The sequence below is a fragment of the Chiloscyllium plagiosum genome, unplaced genomic scaffold (assembly GCF_037043375.1).
Source record: "Chiloscyllium plagiosum isolate Xiang-an unplaced genomic scaffold, Cpla_swu_hap1 HiC_scaffold_35, whole genome shotgun sequence".
NCBI classification, from domain to species: Eukaryota; Metazoa; Chordata; class Chondrichthyes; order Orectolobiformes; family Hemiscylliidae; genus Chiloscyllium; species Chiloscyllium plagiosum.
This window is the reverse complement of record NW_028270173.1, coordinates 55,496,827-55,518,005: the sequence shown is the minus strand read 5'-3', so window position 1 is coordinate 55,518,005 and position 21,179 is coordinate 55,496,827.

Here is a 21,179-nt window from a genome sequence, read left to right as displayed (position 1 = left end):
GCACTGCTGTGCCTTTCTCTGATTGCACAAAGTGGAACTGACTTGGGCGATTGCATTAATCCAGGCTTCCTGGATCTGGGGGCAAGGCCTCCTTTGTCAGTCAGCAGGATACATCACTGCCCTCCTCGCTACTGTCTCGTCCCCCAGCAAAGGATTCTGGGTAATCCAAGATGGAGGACGGGAAAAGTTTCTGGCTCTAAGAGCTGCCCCTGTTTTTGAAGTATTTTAGGTGCTGGAGGTGATTTCCTCGAATTCCAGGAGCAGCAATTACTGTTTTATATGCTGTTGCATTGTTTTGGAACTTTGGGGAAAAAAAGTCAAAACAATGGCAGTTTTAAAAGGGAGAAGAACAGACAAAGGACATGGTGAGGACAGTGCAGGAGAGAGAGGGAGAGAGAACCTGCACAGTTACTGCCTTTGCTGTATTTGAATTCATGTGTCGCTGGACATCGGAGTGCATCTGGGAAAATTAACAAACAGTGAATTTCACAACTAATCTTGGAGGAACCTGTTAGCTGCCAGAGGATGTGGTGGAGGCTGGTGCAATTGCAACATTTAAGAGGCATTTGGATGGGTCTATGAATAGGAAGGGTTTGGAGGGATATGGGCCGGGTGCTGGTAGGTGGGACTAGTTTGGGTTGGGCTATCTGGTCGGCATGGACGGGTTGGACCGAAGGGTCTATTTCTGTGCTGTACATCTCTATGACTCTATAACTCCAGGTCCCTGTCAATGAAACTTCACATCCTCATTGGAACAGAACAGTGAGAGGGCAGTCTCAGGCTTCGAGTTTTAGAAGTGTTGGGGAACTGGATGTTAAACATGACTCCAGCATCGAAGCAACTCAAGGCCCCTGTGCAGTGGTAATTATCGCTGGTAAGGTACAAACACCCAAAAGGCCATCAAACTGTTAATTAATGAACAGCAAAGTATAGAATTGTGTAACACAAGTCACCATGGGTCATGATGGGAAATTCATCAAGAAACTTCCTGAAATCTATACATAGCTTAAAAACGAGAAGCTTCAGCCCCATAACCTGTTCTTGATCATCTCCACTTCCTTATCTCTGAGGTATTTACTTTAGAGATCCCCGTCTCTTTTCATATTTCCTCCTGGATTCATATCGTCCATTCTGTAATACTGGAGAATATTGATCTCCCCCCTTTATGTATGAATGGACACTGAGACCCCGTGAGATGACAGAATTCCCCAACAGTTCTCCTGGAGGATCATAACCACATTACTGGATTCTTACTTGCACAATCTCAAATCTGTCCCCAGGGGACATGGTGGTAACATGGTACTGTCACGAGATTTGTAATCCTGAGGTTTAGGTTAATGTTCAGGGGACACATGTTCAACTTAAACACAGCAGCTGGTGGAATTTAAACTCCAAGAATAAATCTGGATTCTGAAGCTAAACTCGGCTGTGGTGACCATAGCAATTGTCATTGTTTTAAAAACCTATCTTTTAAGAAAGGAAATGGCCATCCACACCCAGAGTAGCCAAAATATGATTCCTGACTGACCTTCTTAATGGTCCTCAAACTATCCAGTTGGAATAGTCAGGGATGGACAGCAAATGCTGCCTTATATGCAGAATGTCTAAAGAGATGCAAATCTCCTGACCTTCATTTCCAGTGATGATAATTCTGAAAGATTTAACATAGTTATTGGGAAGGATAAGGCTGGTCCTCAGGTGAAAGGGCTAAACTGGGGAAAGGATAATCCCAAACATATTTGGCAGGAATTGGAGAAATTAGATTGCAGGGGACTGTTTGATGGTAAATCCACATCTGACACGTGGGAAGACTTTTTAAGGCCAGTTAATGAGAATTCAGGACCAGCCTGTTCCTGTGAGGATGAAAAATAAGGATAACGAGATTTGGGAATCCTGGATGATAAGAAATATTGAAAGATTAGTTAAAAATGAGAAGCAAAGCACATTTATGTTTAAGAAACTGAAATCAGACAAAGCAGTTGAGAAGATAAAGGAAGTATGAAAGTATTTAAATAAGGAATTAGGAGCAATAAAAGGGGCCATGAGGTGTCCTTGGCAATCAGGATTTAGGATAATCCCAAAGCATTTTAGACAAATATTAGAAAGTGACCAACTATGGAAAGGGCAGTGTAGGGGTTAATGGGGTGGGTCATGTACAGAGAGCCCAGTGTGGGGGTTAATGGGGTGGGTCATGTACAGAGAGCCCAGTGTGGGGGTTAATGGGGTGAGCTTAAAAATGTGTTGCTGGAAAAGCACAGCAGATCAGGCAGCATCAAAGGAGCAAGAGAATCGATGTTTCAGGCATAAGCCCTTCTTCAGGCTTATGCCCGAAACGTCGATTCTCCTGCTCCTTGGAAGCTGCCTGACCTGCTGCGCTTTTCCAGTGACACATTTTTAAGCTCTGATCTCCAGCATCTGCAGTCCTCACTTTCTCCTAGTTAATGCGGTGAGTCATGTACAGAGAGCCCACAGTGAGGGTTAATGCAGTGGGTCATGTACAGAAAGCCCAGGGAGGGGGTTAATGGGGTGAGTCATGTACAGGGAGCCCAGCGTGGGGGTTAATGGAGTGGGTCATGTAGAGGGAGCCCATGTGAGGGTTAATGGAGTGAGTCATGTACAGGGAGCCCAGCGTGGGGGTTAATGGAGTGGGTCATGCAGAGGGAGCCCAGTGTGGGGGTTAATGGAGCGGGTCATGTACAGGGAGACTAGTGTGAGAGTTAATGGAGTGGGTCATGTACAGGGAGCCCAGTGTGGGGTTTAATGGAGTGGGTCATGTACAGAAAGCCCAGTGAGGGGGTTAATCAGGTGAGTCATGTACAGGGAGCCCAGCGTGGGGGTTAATGGAGTGAGTCATGTACAGGGAGCCCAGCGTGGGGGTTAATGGAGTGGGTCATGTAGAGGAATCCCAGTGTGAGGGTTAATGGAGTGAGTCATGTACAGGGAGCGCAGCGTGGAGGTTAATGGAGTGGGTCATGTACAGAGAGCCCAGTGTGGGGGTTAATGGGGTGGATCATGTACAGAGAGCCCAGTGTAGGGGTTCATGGAGTGGGTCATCTACAGGGAGCCCAATGTGGGGGTTAATGGAGTGGGTCATGTACAGAGAGTACACTGTGGGGGTTAATGGAGTGAGTCATTTACGGAGAGCCCAGTGTGGGGATTAATGGAGTGGGTCATGTACACAGGGCCCATTGTGGGGGCTAATGGGGTGAGTCATGTGCAGGGAGGCCAGTGTGGGGGCTATTGGAGTGGGTCATGTACAAAGAGTCCAGTGTGAGGGTTAATAGAGTGGGTCACGTACGGAGAGCCCAGTGTGGGGGCTATTGGAGTGGGTCATGAACAAAGAGTCCAGTGTGAGGGTGAATAGAGTGGGTCATGTACAGAGAGCACAGTGTGGGGGTTAATGGGATGGGTCATGTACTGGGAGCCCAGTATGGGGGTTTATTGGGGTGAGTCATGTACAGGGAGCCCAGTGTGGGGGTTAATGGAGTGGGTCATGTATAGACAGCCAATTGTGGGGTTAATGGAGTTGGTCATGTACACAGAGCCCATGTGAGGGTTAATTGAGTGGGTCATGTACAGGGAGCCCAGCGTTGGTGTTAATGGAGTGAGTCATGTACAGAGAGCCCAGTGTGAGGGTTAATGGGTAGGTCATGTGCAGGGAGCCCAGTGTGAGGGTTAATGGAGTGGAAAGTGAGGACTGCAGATGCTGGAGATCAGAGCTGAAAATGTGTTGCTGGAAAAGCGCAGCAGGTCAGGCAGCATCCAAGGAACAGGAGAATCGACGTTTTGGGCATGAGCCATTCTTCAGGAATGGAGGGGTCATGTACAGAGAGCCCAGTGAGAGAGTTAATGGGATGGGTTATGTACAGGGAACCCAGTGTGGTGATTAATGGAGTGGGTCATGTACACAAAGCCCAGTGTGGGGGTTAATGGGGTGGCTCATGTACAGGGAGCCCAGCGTGGGGATCACTGGAGTGGGTCATGTACAGGGAGCCCAGTGTGAGGGTTAATGGAGTGGGTCATGTAGAGGGAGCCCAGTGTGGGGGTTAATGGAGTAGGTCATGTACAGAGAGCCCAGTGTGGGGGTTAATGGAGTGGGTCATGTACAGAGAGCCCAGTGTGGGGGTTAATGGAGTAGGTCATGTACAGAGAGCCTAGCGTGGGAGTTAATGTGGTGAGTCATGTACAGAGAGTCCAGTGTGGGGGCTAATGGAGTGGGTCATGTACAGAGAGCCCAGAGTGGGGGTTAATGGAGTGAGTCATGTACAGGGAGCCCAGTGTGGGGGTTAATGGAGTGGGTCATGATCAGAGAGCCCAGTGTGGGGGTTAATGGAGTGGGTCATGTACAGGGAACCCAGTGTGGGGGTTAATGGAGTGGGTCATGTACAGAGAGCCCAGAGTGGGGGTTAATGGAGTAGGTCATGTACAGAGAGCCTAGCGTGGGAGTTAATGTGGTGAGTCATGTACAGAGAGTCCAGTGTGGGGGCTAATGGAGTGGGTCATGTACAGAGAGCCCAGTGTGAGGGTTAATGGAGTGGGTCATGTACAGAGAGCCCAGAGTGGGGGTTAATGGAGTAGGTCATGTACAGAGAGCCTAGCGTGGGAGTTAATGTGGTGAGTCATGTACAGAGAGTCCAGTGTGGGGGCGAATGGAGTGGGTCATGTACAGAGAGCCCAGTGTGAGGGTTAATGGAGTGGGTCATGTACAGAGAGCCCAGTGTGGGGGCTAATGGAATGGGTCATGTACAGATAGACCAGTATGGGGGCTAATGGAGTGGGTCATGTACAGAGAGCCCAGTGTGGGGGTTAATGGAGTGGGTCATGTACAGGGAACCCAGTGTGGGGGTTAATGGAGTGGGTCATGTACAGAGAGCCCAGAGTGGGGGTTAATGGAGTTGGTCATGTACAGAGAGCCCAGTGTGGGGGTTAATGGAGCGGGTCATGGACAGAGAGCCTAATGTGGGGGTTAATGGAGTGGGTCATGTACAGAGAGCCCAGTGTGAGGGTTAATGGGGTGGGTCATGTACAGGGAGCCCAGTGTGGGGGTTAATGGTGTTGGTTAGATCTTAAGATCAGCCAAAATAGGATCAGAAGGAGGTCATTCGGTTCCTCCTCCAATCAATAGGATCATGGCTGGTCTGACAATCTTCACGTTAAATTTGTGGCCTTTTTCACATGACCCTCAATCTCATCCTGATGAAGAAACTATCTCAGCCTGAAATATCCACAAGGACTCTGCCCCACAGCTGTCTGTAGCAAGGAGTTTCAAACACACCCAACCCTCTGAGAAAAGAAATGTCTCCTTAATTTAGATTGGAACCCCTTTCATTCTGAGGCAATGCCTTTTGAGTCCTCAGCTCTCTCTTGAGGGAAACTTTCTTTCAGCATTTATGATGTGAAGCTCCTTAAGAATGCTACATGCGACCATGAGATCACCTCTCATTCCTCGAAACTGCAGGGAGAAGAGTCCCAACCTGGTTAAGCTTTTCTCATAAAACAATCCTTCCATACCAGGGATCATCCTAGCAAACCTTCCCTGACCTGCCTCCAAATCAGTGATATCTTTCCTTAAATAAGTGAACCGAAACTGCTTACCCTGCTTCAGTGGTCCCACAGCACTATGTACAGATGCATTTAGACCTCTCAACTCTTCGACTCCAAGCCCCTTGAAACATTGGCCAGTGTTCCATTACCTTCCTGATTACCTGCTGTTCCTGTGTGCTCGCTTTCTGTGTTTCATGCACAAGGATCCCTAAGCATTCTGCAGTTTTTCTCCATTTAACTGATATTCTGATATTTTGTCCCCCTTCCAAAACGAATATGTTCACGTATTCCCACGTTGTACTTCTTTTGTCCACTTATTTATTCTTTATTTATTCAGCACATTGTAAGTCCACATCACTATTTCCAAAAAAGTGTGGTCTGCCTTTGTACATTGACATATTCAATGAGAATATGTACATAATTAATGAGCTTTTCACCAGTGGCACATGACGTCCAGCTCTCATTGACACCATCAGGAGCAAGGCTGTGCCCATTGCAAGCCTGGGAGCGGAAAGCTGTCAGTTTGGAACTCCAGATAATTGGAAATGATTTCCTCGGACAGGGAGCAGGAGGAAGTCATTTGGTCCCTTGAACCTGTTCCACCATTTAATAAGACCATGACTGATCAGAATGGAACCTTGAATACATATTCCTGCTCACCCTGACAACATTTCACCCTCTTGCTGAACAAGAATCTATCAACATCTGCTTGACTCCTTATTTGAAGATGTCCTGGTGCTGCTCTAGGCATGTTCTCCTGCAAGCCTCATTGAACCCGGGTTGATGATCTGGCTTGGTGGCATTGGTAGAGTGTGATATATTTTAGGCCACAAAATTGCAGATTGCTATGGAGTGTGATTCTGCTGCTGCTATTGGCTTACAGCACCTCGGGGTGCCCGGACTTGAGATTCTAAATCTGTGTAATCTTACCCATTCTGTATGGTGCTGGTGAAACTAAACAGAACTACTTGTAAGGCAAGCATATATGTAGCAAGCAATATATAGAGCTCAAAAAATCCACAACCAACAGATTAGATCTAAGCTGCCATATCCAGTCCTGATGGCAGTGACTAATTCAGCAACTCACTGGCGGAGGAGACTGCACAAATATCCCATTGTCAATGCTGGGGGAGGCCAGCACATTAGCTGCTGCCTCCAATGCCTTTGGCGATGCTGGGCAGACAATCAATTTCCTTCCTTATTTTACACTTTGATAAGTTTTGACCTTACTCATGAGACTATTCAGTGATTCTTTATTTGTTCAAAGATGTGGATGTCACGGGCAAAGTATGTATTTATTGTTCATCATAACTGATCTTAATTGAGTGACCATTTCAGAGGACAGTTCAGAGTCAACCATATCTGTGTGTATCTGTAATCGCATACACGACAGGCTGGGTGAGGATGGCAGATTTCATTCCTCAAAGAACAGTAAAGATTGAAGATATCTTTTTCTCACAATTGGCATTCGCAGTAATTTGTCACCATTCTGATACCAATTTAAATTCCATCAGTTAAATCCTGTCAGTTTTTAGTCTATATCCCAGAGAAGTACCCTGGGCTTCTGAGCAATTAGTCCAATGATATTAGCACTTCACCAGTGTCTCCAAAAACAGGCTAAAAACATTACTATCCAGGTTGTAATGCTGATTACCGATTGGAGAGACCCCAAAATAAATGGACAGTTGGAAGTATAATTATTTACTACATCACATTTTCAGCATCTTTCTGGGGTTTGGAAGATGATTAGTGTGCCCATGGTCATCACAGCTGCTTTCATCATTGTTTATGTGTTCGAAGACCGTGTGCTCTCTTCCCAGTGGAACAGCCCAGACCCTCTTTAATCTCTAAGAAAGAAAACCCCCAGGTTTGTTGTCAGACAGATGTCAGACAGGTCTCAGTTTCACCTTAACTTTGTCATACCTTAAACACAGAGTCCCAAACAGTTGTAAAGTTATAACTCTGATGATAAATGAGACTGGCAATCCGTGAGAATAGCATGTGGTGGGATATCCCATGCAGGGATATTGTAGAATTACCTCAGGCATACAGCACATGAACAGCCCAGTGAATGCAGCGAGTTCAGACCAGTATTTGTGCTCCACTTGAATCTGTCTGGAGATCCCTTCTCATCATTTTTGGTCAATATAGCCCTCTATTCGCTTCTTCTTTCAATTGTCTTTTAACTTCCTGCTCAGTGCATCTGTGCTGCAACTACTCCCTGTGGAAGGGAGTTCCTTATTCCTGCCACTATCTGGGTGAGGAATTCCCTGTCAGATACCTTGGTGATTAGGGAATATTGACATCCTCTTATATTTCTTTTCCCCAAAGCGGAAGTGTTTTTCTCAGGATCTACTTCATCAAACATTTTCATAATTTTAAAGACCTCTATTAGATCAACCCTCAGCTCTTTTCAATAGTAAACAAACACAGCTTGGTCTTCCTTGCCTGATTTGCACATCCATGTGAATCTAGTATTGTCCTTGTAAACTGTCTCTGCAAACTCTCCATCCATTTCACAGAATCCTTCCAGTGTGGAAGCAGGCCATTCAGTCCATCAAGTCCACACCAACTCTCTGAAGGGTACCTCAGCCAGACTCACCTCCCCCGATCCAACCCTATCACCCTGCATTTCCCAGGGTTCATCCACTGACCTTGCACACTATGGGCAATTTATCATGGCCAATCCACTTAAACTGCATACCTTTGGTCTGTGGGAAGAAACCACAGCCAGCCCACACAGACACAGGGAGAAAGTGCAAACTGCCAACAGACAGTCACCCAAGGTGGAATTGAGTGCTCTGGCACTGTGAGGCAGCAGTGCTAACCACTGCACCACCATGCCACCCCGGTGCTATTTCATAACATAGTGACCAGGACTCTCAGGTATGACCACATTCCATACTGGTTTTTCATAACTTCTCTAATTGCCAATTCTATGCCTCTACAAACATTCCACAGGGCTTGGTTTGTTTTTGTCATGATTTTCATACTGTCAAAGAATGTAATGGTTTACCTATTGCCTGATATCACTTTGCTGCACAACACAAGTTAGATTCTTCATTTCAAATAATGTGTGGCTTCTTTATTTTAGTCACCAAAATGCAATATGATGTGAGCCAAGAACAAAGCTCTTGAATATAGCAATGCATCACAGTCGACCATCACATTTCTGTCTATTACTGCAAGCATCTATAGGAGCAGCTTGGAAATACAAGTCTCCTGCTATGGGGGGAGTAAGTGTGATAGTCCCCCAGTGTAGTAGCTGCCTTCAGATGTGAACACACTTGGACATCTGTATGTCTGCTGGACCCTCGCGGCCTGGGGAATTGCTTCCAGCCTGGATCCAAGATCTGCCCTGGTTCCTGCTGCTCACCATGGAGACCATCTCCCATCATGCTCTCTTGGTCATTGTGGGCAGGATTCCACCAGCCACTTGGGTCCAATATCAAAATCTATCGACCTCCCTGAGCAGGAGCTGGTAATCTTGGCAGCCCCTCACTTTGTCTCCTTTGTTACATTCTGCCTATTTTTTATTTAAATATAAATATGGCTACATAAAGATTTCAGCTTCAGTTCATCTCACATTAAACAGATGCTTGCTTACATATACAAACCTATGCTCTTGAGCTCAACAATGCCTGATGTTGGTGAGTTTGTGGTTGGTATAGAATCATACTGGAAAATTGCCCAATAGCAGGACAATCCACCCCAGCCACTTACTGCCCCATCAGTCCACTCTCAGTCCTCAGTAAAGTGATTGAAGGTGTCATCAAGCAGCACCCACTCAGTAATAACCTGCTCAGTGACGCCCAGTTTGGGCTCTGCCAGGGTCACTCAGCTCCTGACCTCAATACAGCCTTGGTTCAAACATGGCCAAAAGAGTTGAATTCCAGAAGGGAGGTGGGAATGACAGCCCCTGACATCAAGGTCACATTCGACCGAGTGTGATATCAAGTAGTCCCAGCAAAACTGGAATCCATGTTTATGAGGGAAAAATCTCTCTGGTGATTGGAGTTATAACAGGCACAATAGAAGGTGATCTGGTTATTGGAGGTCAGTCATCTCATTCCAGAATATCTCTGCAGGAGTTCCTCAGGGTAGTGTCCATCTTCACATGCTTTATCAATGACCTTCCCTTCATTATAAGGTCAGAAGTGGGGATGTTTGCTGATGATTACACAATATTCAGTCCAATTCATGACTCCTCAGATACTGAAATCATCTATGTTCAAATGTAACAAGACCTGGGCAATATCAGGCTTGGACTGACAAGTGGAAAGTCAAGATTAGAATGGTGCTGGAAAAGCACAGCAGGTCAGGCAGCATCCGAGGAGTAGGAAAATCCATGTTTTGGGCAAAAGCCCTTTGTCAGGAATGACAAGTGGAAAGTAACATTCATGCAACACAAGTGCCAAGCAATGACCATCTCCAAAAAGAGACAATCTAACCTCCACCCTTTGACTTTCAATGGCATTATCAACACTGAATTCTCACTATCAACATCCTGGGAGTTATCATTGATCAGAAACTGAACTGGACACGCCACATAAATACAGTATCTGCAAGAGCAGATCAGAGGCTCGGGATACCGCAGTGAATAACTCATGTCCTGATTCACCAATGCCTGTCCGTAATCTACAAGGCACAGGTCAGGAGTACGATGGAGTACTTCCCTCGTGCCTGGAGCTCCAACAGCATTGAAGAAGCTTGACACCAGCCAGGACAAAGCAGCCTGTTTGATTGGCATTACAGCAAAGGGATCGTGATCAATTGGGCCAATGGGCTGAGGAGGAGCAGACGGAGTTTAATTTGGATGAAAGCAAAGTATTGTATTTTTGTAAAACAGACATGGGCAGGACTTGTACAGTTAATGACAGGGCCTTGGGTAATGCTGCTGAATAGAGAGACTGAGGGGCTCAGGTACATAGTTCTTTGAGAGATGCGTCACCGTAGACAGAGTGGTTAAGAAGCTGGGTAACACACTTGCCTTCATTGCTCAGACTATCGAGTATAGGAGTTGGGATGTCATGTTGAGGTTGTACAGGACATTGGTAAGGACATTTTGGAGTACTGTGTCCAGTTATGGTCACTCTGCTTTAGGAAGGATATTATTAAGTTGCAGAGGGTTCAGGAAATGATTTATCAGGAAGTTTCCAGGAGAGGAGGGTTTGAATTATAAGGATAGGCTGGATAGGCTGGGATGTCTTTTCACTGGAGCGTCGGAAGGTAAAGGGAGACCTTATAAAGGTTTATAAAATCATGAGGGACATAGATAATGTGAAAAGCCTTAGATGGGCATGTTCAAAAGTAGGCGCATATTTTAAGGTGAGCGAAGGAAGATTTATAAGGGACATGAAGGGCAACTTTTTCACACAATGCAGGGTTTATGTGTGGACTGAGCTACCAGAGGAAGTGGTAAATGCAGGTGCAGTTACAGCCTTGAAGAGACATTTGGACAGGTACATGAATGGGAAAGGTTTGGAGGGCTACAGGCCAAATCCAGGCAAGTGGGACTAGCTTAGTTTGAGAAACTTGGTTGGCATGGCAGAGTTGGATGGAAGGGTCATTTTCCATGCTATCTCACTGTCTGACTCTCTGTGACCACTTTCATCTTGAAGGGTAAGGGCAGCTGATACATGGGAAATCCCGCCACTTGCAAGTTCCTCTCCAACCCACTCACCATCCTGATTTGGAAATATTTCTCCGATTCTTCAGTCTCACTGGGTCAAAATCCCAGAGTTCCCTCCCTAACAGTATTGTGGGTCAAAGGAAGTAGGTGAACTACACATGGGCAATAAATACTGATCCAGCCAGTGATACCCGTCCACCACGAGTGAATACAAAAGGCAGTGCATCACAGTTAACCATCACATGTTCATCTATTACTGTGTGTAGAGCTACAGGAACAGTTTGGAAATGCAAGCCACCTGCTGACGGAGGGTTATGTTCCCAGTCTCTCAGCATAGATGCAGGCTTCAGATGTGAAACCATTTAGTCACATGAAATAATTCAGAGCCCAGCAACCTGGGCAATCTCTTAGAATAGAATAGAATATCCTTTATTGTCACGTGTACTCCAATACAGAACTACACAATACAGTGTAAAGCTTTTAACAGCTGCCTTTAATAATGCCATCTTTATGTTTGAGCGCGGGTGTCTCTGGAGAAGGAGCACGCGGTGTCTACCAACATCCTGAGGTTTTCAGGGAGAGCTGGGTGCCACGGGGAGTGGAGTGCTTTATTTGCCCCTCCAACTCAATTTTGATTTAATTCCTGCCCCCCCACTTCACTTTTTTGATCATGCAGCATTGCCGTCTGAGAAGGGCACTACGTGTCATTGGCCACTTGGGCGCTTTCTACCTTTCTGGTGGTGGGAATTGAAAGTAGATTTGTATACCTGTTGTGTCTCACTGTGTCTCACACCCGCGCACACACACACACACACACACACACACACACACACACACACACACACCCGCACACACACACACACACACCCGCACACACACACACACACACACACACCCGCACACACACACACACACCCACACACACACACACACACCCACACACACACACACACACACACCCGCACACACCCGCACAAACACAAACACACACCCGCACACACACACACACACACCCACACACACCCACACACACACACACACACACCCGCACACACACACCCGCGCACACACACACACACACACACACACCCCGCACACACACACACACACCCGCACACACCCGCACACACCCGCACACACACACACACACACACCCACACACACCCACACACAAACACACACACACACAAACACACCCACACACACACACACACACCCGCACACCCACACCCACACACACACAATCCCACACACACACACAAACACACACACACACCCGCACACACACACACACACACCATGGGTGCTGGGGGGAATACAGGCTCTACCGCTGTTAGGCGATGGGGTGGGGGAAATGAAAAAAAGGAAAAAAAAGATAGTGCCAGCTTCGGTACAAGTATCGAGGTACAAATCTTACACAGTAAAACAACGTAGTGCAGCTACAGAGTAAAATGGAACGTAAGTGAGCAGTGAACAGTGGGGAAGGACAGAATTATGAGAAATGACCAGAAGGGCTGAAGTTCCAGTCCATGCCCACAGACCCCACAACACGAGGCCATGCTGCCTCCATGTGCCGGACTCCATCCAGGACTCACAGCATCAGCGCTCCAAGAATTGCCCATTTGCTCCACTCCATCCCGGGACACGGCCCGTGTTCACTCCGTCTCGGGACACGGACCGTACTCACTCCATCCCGGGACACGGCCCGTGTTCACTCCGTCTCGGGACACGGACCGTACTCACTCCATCCCGGGACACGGCCCGTGCTCACTCCGTCCCGGGACACGGCCCGTACTCACTCCGTCCCGGGACACGGCCCGTGCTCACTCCGTCCCGGGACACGGCCCGTACTCACTCCGTCCCGGGACACGGCCCGTGCTCACTCCCCCCCCGGGAGACGGCCCGTACTCACTCCGTCCCGGGACACGGCCCGTGCTCACTCCCCCCCCGGGACACGGCCCGTGCTCACTCCATCCCGGGACACGGTCCGTACTCACTCCCCCCCGGGACACGGCCCGTACTCACTCCGTCCCGGGACACGGCCCGTGCTCACTCCCCCCCCGGGAGACGGCCCGTACTCACTCCGTCCCGGGACACGGCCCGTGCTCACTCCCCCCCCGGGACACGGCCCGTGCTCACTCCGTCCCGGGACACGGCCCGTACTCACTCCCCCCCGGGACACGGCCCGTACTCACTCCCCCCCGGGACACGGCCCGTGCTCACTCCGTCCCGGGACACGGCCCGTACTCACTCCGTCCCGGGACACGGCCCGTGCTCACTCCATCCCGGGACACGGCCCGTGCTCACTCCCCCCCCCGGGACACGGCCCGTACTCACTCCGTTCCGGGACACGGCCCGTGCTCAATCCCCCCCCGGGACACGGCCCGTGCTCACTCCCCCCCCCCGGGACACGGCCCGTACTCACTCCGTTCCGGGACACGGCCCGTACTCACTCCGTCCCGGGACACGGCCCGTACTCACTCCCCCCCGGGACACGGCCCGTGCTCACTCCATCCCGGGACACGGCCCGTGCTCAATCCCCCCCCGGGACACGGCCCGTGCTCACTCCCCCCCCCGGGACACGGCCCGTACTCACTCCGTTCCGGGACACGGCCCGTACTCACTCCGTCCCGGGACACGGCCCGTGCCCACTCCGTCCTGGGACACGGCCCGTGCTCACTCCGTCCCGGGACACGGCCCGTACTCACTCCGTCCCGTGACACGGCCCGTGCTCACTCCGTCCCGGGACACGGCCCGTGCTCACACCGTCCCGGGACACGGCCCGTGCTCACTCCGTCCCGGGACACGGCCCGTACTCACTCCGTCCCGGGACACGGCCCGTACTCACTCCGTCCCGGGACACGACCCGTACTCACTCCGTCCCGGGACACGGCCCGTGCTCACTCCGTCCCGGGACACGGCCCGTGCTCACTCCGTCCCGGGACACGGCCCGTACTCACTCCGTCCCGTGACACGGCCCGTACTAACTCCCCCCCGGGACACGGCCCGTGCTCACTCCCCCCCGGGACACGGCCCGTACTCACTCCGTCCCGGGACACGGCCCGTGCTCACTCCGTCCCGGGACACGGCCCGTGCTCACTCCGTCCCGGGACACGGCTCGTGCTCACTCCGTCCCGGGACACGGCCCGTGCTCACTCCGTCCCGGGACACGGCCCGTGCTCACTCTCCCCCCGGGACACGGCCCGTACTCACTCCGTCCCGGGACACGGCCCGTGCTCACTCCGTCCCGGGACACGGCCCGTGCTCACTCCCACCCGGGACACGGCCCGAACTCACTCCGTCCCAGGAACCGGCCCGTGCTCACTCCATCCCGGGACACGGCCCGTGCTCACTCCCTCCCGGGACACGGCCCGTGCTCACTCCCCCCCGGGACACAGCCCGTACTCACACCCCCCCGGGACACGTCCCGTGCTCACTCCGTCCCGGGACACGGCCCGTGTTCACTCCGTCCTGGGACACGGCCCGTGCTCACTCCATCCCGGGACACGGCCCGTGCTCACTCCCCCCCGGGACACGGCCCGTGCTCACTCCGTCCCGGGACACGGCCCGTGCTCACTCCATCCCGGGACACGGCCCGTGCTCACTCCATCCCGGGACACGGCCCGTGCTCACTCCATCCCGGGACACGGCCCGTCCTCACTCCATCCCGGGACACGGCCCGTGCTCACTCCATCCCGGGACACGGCCCGTGCTCACTCCGTTCCGGGACACGGCCCGTGCTCACTCCCCCCCGGGACACGGCCCGTGCTCACTCCCCCCCGGGACACGGCCCGTACTCACTCCGTCCCGGGACACGGCCCGTGCTCACTCCATCCCGGGACACGGCCCGTGCTCACTCCATCCCGGGACACGGCCCGTACTCACTCCGTCCCGGGACACGACCCGTGCTCACTCCCCCCCGGGACACGGCCCGTGCTCACTCCCTCCCGGGACACGGCCCGTACTCACTGCCCCCCGGGACACGGCCCGTGCTCACTCCATCCCGGGACACGGCCCGTGCTCACTGCCCCCCGGGACACGGCCCGTGCTCACTCCCCCCCGGGACACGGCCCGTGCTCACTCCCTCCCGGGACACGGCCCGTACTCACTGCCCCCCGGGACACGGCCCGTGCTCACTCCGTCCCAGGACACGGCCCGTGCTCACTCCGTCCCGGGACACGGCCCGTGCTCACTCCATCCCGGGACACGGCCCGTGCTCACTCCGTCCCGGGACACGTCCCGTGCTCACTCCATCCCGGGACACGGCCCGTACTCACTCCATCCCGGGACACGGCCCGTACTCACTCCATCCCGGAACACGGCCCGTGCTCACTCCCCCCCGGGACACGGCCCGTACTCACTCCGTTCCGGGACACGGCCCGTACTCACTCCGTCCCGGGACACGGCCCGTACTCACTCCCCCCCGGGACACGGCCCGTGCTCACTCCATCCCGGGACACGGCCCGTGCTCAATCCCCCCCCGGGACACGGCCCGTGCTCACTCCCCCCCCCGGGACACGGCCCGTACTCACTCCGTTCCGGGACACGGCCCGTACTCACTCCGTCCCGGGACACGGCCCGTGCCCACTCCGTCCTGGGACACGGCCCGTGCTCACTCCCCCCCCCGGGACACGGCCCGTGCCCACTCCGTTCCGGGACACGGCCCGTACTCACTCCGTCCCGGGACACGGCCCGTGCCCACTCCGTCCTGGGACACGGCCCGTGCTCACTCCGTCCCGGGACACGGCCCGTACTCACTCCGTCCCGTGACACGGCCCGTGCTCACTCCGTCCCGGGACACGGCCCGTGCTCACTCCGTCCCAGGACACGGCCCGTGCTCACTCCCCCCCGGGACACGGCCCGTACTCACTCCGTCCCGGGACACGGCCCGTGCCCACTCCGTCCCGGGACACGGCCCGTGCTCACTCCGTCCCGGGACACGGCCCGTACTCACTCCGTCCTGGGACACGGCCCGTACTCACTCCGTCCCGGGACACGACCCGTACTCACTCCGTCCCGGGACACGGCCCGTGCTCACTCCGTCCCGGGACACGGCCCGTGCTCACTCCGTCCCGGGACACGGCCCGTGTTCACTCCGTCCTGGGACACGGCCCGTGCTCACTCCATCCCGGGACACGGCCCGTGCTCACTCCCCCCCGGGACACGGCCCGTGCTCACTCCGTCACGGGACACGGCCCGTGCTCACTCCATCCCGGGACACGGCCCGTGCTCACTCCATCCCGGGACACGGCCCGTGCTCACTCCATCCCGGGACACGGCCCGTACTCACTCCATCCCGGGACACGGCCCGTGCTCACTCCATCCCGGGACACGGCCCGTGCTCACTCCGTTCCGGGACACGGCCCGTGCTCACTCCCCCCCGGGACACGGCCCGTGCTCACTCCCCCCCGGGACACGGCCCGTACTCACTCCGTCCCGGGACACGGCCCGTGCTCACTCCATCCCGGGACACGGCCCGTGCTCACTCCATCCCGGGACACGGCCCGTACTCACTCCGTCCCGGGACACGACCCGTGCTCACTCCCCCCCGGGACACGGCCCGTGCTCACTCCCTCCCGGGACACGGCCCGTACTCACTGCCCCCCGGGACACGGCCCGTGCTCACTCCGTCCCAGGACACGGCCCGTGCTCACTCCGTCCCGGGACACGGCCCGTGCTCACTCCATCCCGGGACACGGCCCGTGCTCACTCCCCTCCGGGACACGGCTCGTGCTCACTCCGTCCTGGGACACGGCCCGTGCTCACTCCGTCCCGGGACACGTCCCGTGCTCACTCCATCCCGGGACACGGCCCGTACTCACTCCATCCCGGGACACGGCCCGTACTCACTCCATCCCGGAACACGGCCCGTGCTCACTCCATCCCGGGACACGGCCCGTACTCACTCCGTCCCGGGACACGGCCCGTACTCACTCCGTCCCGGGACACGGCCCGTGCTCACTCCCCCCCTGGGACACGGCCCGTGCTCACTCCATCCCGGGACACGGCCCGTGCTCACTCCCCCCCCGGGACACGGCCCGTACTCACTCCCCCCCGGGACACGGCCCGTGCTCACTCCCCCCCCGGGACACGGCCCGTACTCACTCCCCCCCCGGGACACGGCCCGTGCTCACTCCATCCCGGGACACGGTCCGTACTCACTCCGTCCCGGGACACGGCCCGTGCTCACTCCATCCCGGGACACGGTCCGTACTCACTCCGTCCCGGGACACGGCCCGTGCTCACTCCGTCCCGGGACACGGCCCGTACTCACTCCCCCCCGGGACACGGCCCGTACTCACTCCCCCCCCGGGACACGGCCCGTGCTCACTCCCCCCCCGGGACACGGCCCGTGCTCACTCCATCCCGGGACACAGCCCGTACTAACTCCCCCCCGGGACACGGCCCGTACTCACTCCGTCCCGGGACACGGCCCGTGCTCACTCCATCCCGGGACACGGCCCGTGCTCACTCCCCCCCCGGGACACGGCCCGTGCTCACTCCGTCCCGGGACACGGCCCGTGCTCACTCCGTCCCGGGACGCGGCCCGTACTCACTCCCCCCCGGGACACGGCCCGTGCTCATTCCCCCCCCGGGACACGGCCCGTGCTCACTCCGTCCCGGGACACGGCCCGTGCTCACTCCGTCCCGGGACACGGCCCGTGCTCACTCCCCCCCGGGACACGGCCCGTACTCACTCCATCCCGGGACACGGCCCGTACTCACTCCCCCCCCGGGACACGGCCCGTACTCACTCCCCCCCCGGGACACGGCCCGTGCTCACTCCATCCCGGGACACGGCCCGTGCTCATTCCCCCCCCGGGACACGGCCCGTACTCACTCCATCCCGGGACACGGAATGTACTCACTCCCCCCCCGGGACACGGCCCGTGCTCACTCCCCCCCGGGACACGGCCCGTGCTCACTCCGTCCCGGGACACGGCCCGTACTCACTCCGTCCCGCGACACGGCCCGTGCTCACTCCGTCCCGGGACACGGCCCGTGCTCACTCCCCCCCGGGACACGGCCCGTACTCACTCCGTCCCGGGACACGGCCCGTGCTCACTCCGTCCCGGGACACGGCCCGTGCTCACTCCGTCCCGGGACACGGCCCGTGCTTACTCCATCCCGGGACACGGCCCGTGCTCACTCCGTCCCGGGACACGGCCCGTGCTCACTCCGTCCCCGGACACGGCCCGTGCTCACTCCCCCCGGGACACGGCCCGTACTCACTCCGTCCCGGGACACGGCCCGTACTCACTCCGTCCCGGGACACGGCCCGTGCTCACTCCCCCCCGGGACACGGCCCGTACTCACTCCGTCCCGGGACACGGCCCGTGCTCACTCCCCCCCGGGACACGGCCCGTACTCACTCCGTCCCGGGACACGGCCCGTGCTCACTCACCCCCGGGACACGGCCCGTACTCACTCCCCCCCGGGACACGGCCCGTACTCACTCCGTCCCGGGACACGGCCCGTGCTCACTCCGTCCCGGGACACGGCCCGTGCTCACACCGTCCCGGGACACGGCCCGTGCTCACTCACCCCCGGGACACGGCCCGTACTCACTCCGTCCCGGGACACGGCCCGTGCTCACTCCGTCCCGGGACACGGCCCGTGCTCACTCCATCCCGGGATACGGCTCGTACTCACTCCGTTCCGGGACACGGCCCGTACTCACTCCATCCCGGGACACGGCCCGTACTCACACCATCCCGGGACACGGCCCGTACTCACTCCCCCCCGGGACACGGCCCGTACTCACTCCCCCCCCGGGACACGGCCCGTGCTCACTCCGTCCCGGAACACGGCCCGTGCTCACTCCATCCCGGGACACGGCCCGTGCTCACTCCGTCCCGGGACACGGCCCGTGCACAGTCCGTCCCGGGACACGGCCCGTGCTCACTCCATCCCGGGACACAGCCCGTACTAACTCCCCCCCGGGACACGGCCCGTACTCACTCCATCCCGGGACACGGCCCGTGCTCACTCCCCCCCCGGGACACGACCAGTGCTCACTCCATCCCGGGACACGGCCCGTGCTCACTCCCCCCCCGGGACACGGCCCGTGCTCACTCCGTCCCGGGACACGGCCCGTGCTCACTCCGTCCCGGGACACGGCCCGTACTCACTCCCCCCCCGGGACACGGCCCATGCTCACTCCATCCCGGGACACGACCCGTACTCACTCCGTCCCGGGATACGGCCCGTGCTCACTCCGTCCCGGGACACGGCCCGTGCTCATTCCCCCCCCGGGACACGGCCCGTACTCACTCCGTCCCGGGACACGGCCCGTGCTCACTCCGTCCCGGGACACGGCCCGTGCTCACTCCGTCCCGGGACACGGCCCGTGCTCACTCCCCCCCGGGACACGGCCCGTACTCACTCCGTCCCGGGACACGGCCCGTGCTCACTCCGTCCCGGGACACGGCCCGTGCTCACTCACCCCCGGGACACGGCCCGTGCTCACTCCCCCCCGGGACACGGCCCGTAATCACTCCGTCCCGGGACACGGCCCGTGCTCACTCCGTCCCGGGAGACGGCCCGTGCTCACACCGTCCCGGGACAAGGCCCGTGCTCACTCACCCCCGGGACACGGCCCGTACTCACTCCGTCCCGGGACACGGCCCGTGCTCACTCCGTCCCGGGAGACGGCCCGTGCTCACACCGTCCCGGGACACGGCCCGTGCTCACTCACCCCCGGGACACGGCCCGTACTCACTCCTTCCCGGGACACGGCCCGTGCTCACTCCGTCCCGGGACACGGCCCGTGCTCACACCGTCCCGGGACATGGCCCGTGCTCACTCCCCCCCGGGACACGGCCCGTGCTCACTCCGTCCCGGGACACGGCCCGTGCTCACTCCGTCCCGGGACACGGCCCGTGCTCACTCCCCCCCGGGACACGGCCCGTGCTCACTCCATCCCGGGACACGGCCCGTACTCACTCCGTCCCAGGACACGGCCCGTACTCACTCCGTCCCGGGACACGGCCCGTACTCACTCCGTCCCGGGACACGGCCCGTGCTCACTCCGTCCCGGGACACGGCCCGTACTCACTCCGTCCCAGGACACGTCCCGTGCTCACTCCCCCCCGGGACACGGCCCGTGCTCACTCCCCCCCGGGACACGGCCCGTACTCACTCCGTCCCGGGACACGGCCCGTGCTCACTCCGTCCCGGGACACGGCCCGTGCTCACTCCGTCCCGGGACACGGCCCGTGCTCACTCCCCCCCGGGACACGGACCATGCTCACTCCGTCCCGGGACACGGCCCGTACTCACTCCGTCCCGGGACACGGCCCGTGCTCACTCCCCCCAGGGATACGGCCCGAGCTCACTCCGACCCGGGACACGGCCCGTACTCACTCCCCCCCGGGACACGGCCCGTACTCACTCCATCCCGGGACACGGCCCGTACTCACTCCGTCCCGGGACACGGCCCGTACTCACTCCATCCCGGGACACGGCCCGTACTCACTCCGTCCCGGGACACGGCCCGTGCTCACTCCCCCCCCGGGACACGGCCCGTACTCACTCCGTCCCGGGACACGGCCCGTACTCACTCCGTCCCGGGACACGGCCCGTGCTCACTCCGTCCCGGGACACGGCCCGTGCTCACTCTGTCCCGGGACACGGCCCGTACTCACTCCCCCCCGGGACACGGCCCGTACTCACTCCATCCCGGGACACGGCCCGTACTCACTCCGTCCTGGGACACGGCCCCTGCTCACTCCATCCCGGGACACGGCCCGTGCTCACTCCCCCCCGGGACACGGCCCGTACTCACTCCATCCCGGGACACGGCCCGTACTCACTCCGTCCCGGGACACGGCCCGTACTCACTCCGTCCCGGGACACGGCCCGTGCTCACTCCATCCCGGGACACCGCCCGTGCTCACACCGTCCCGGGACATGGCCCGTGCTCACTCCCCCCCGGGACACGGCCCGTGCTCACTCCGTCCCGGGACACGGCCCGTGCTCACTCCGTCCCGGGACACGGCTC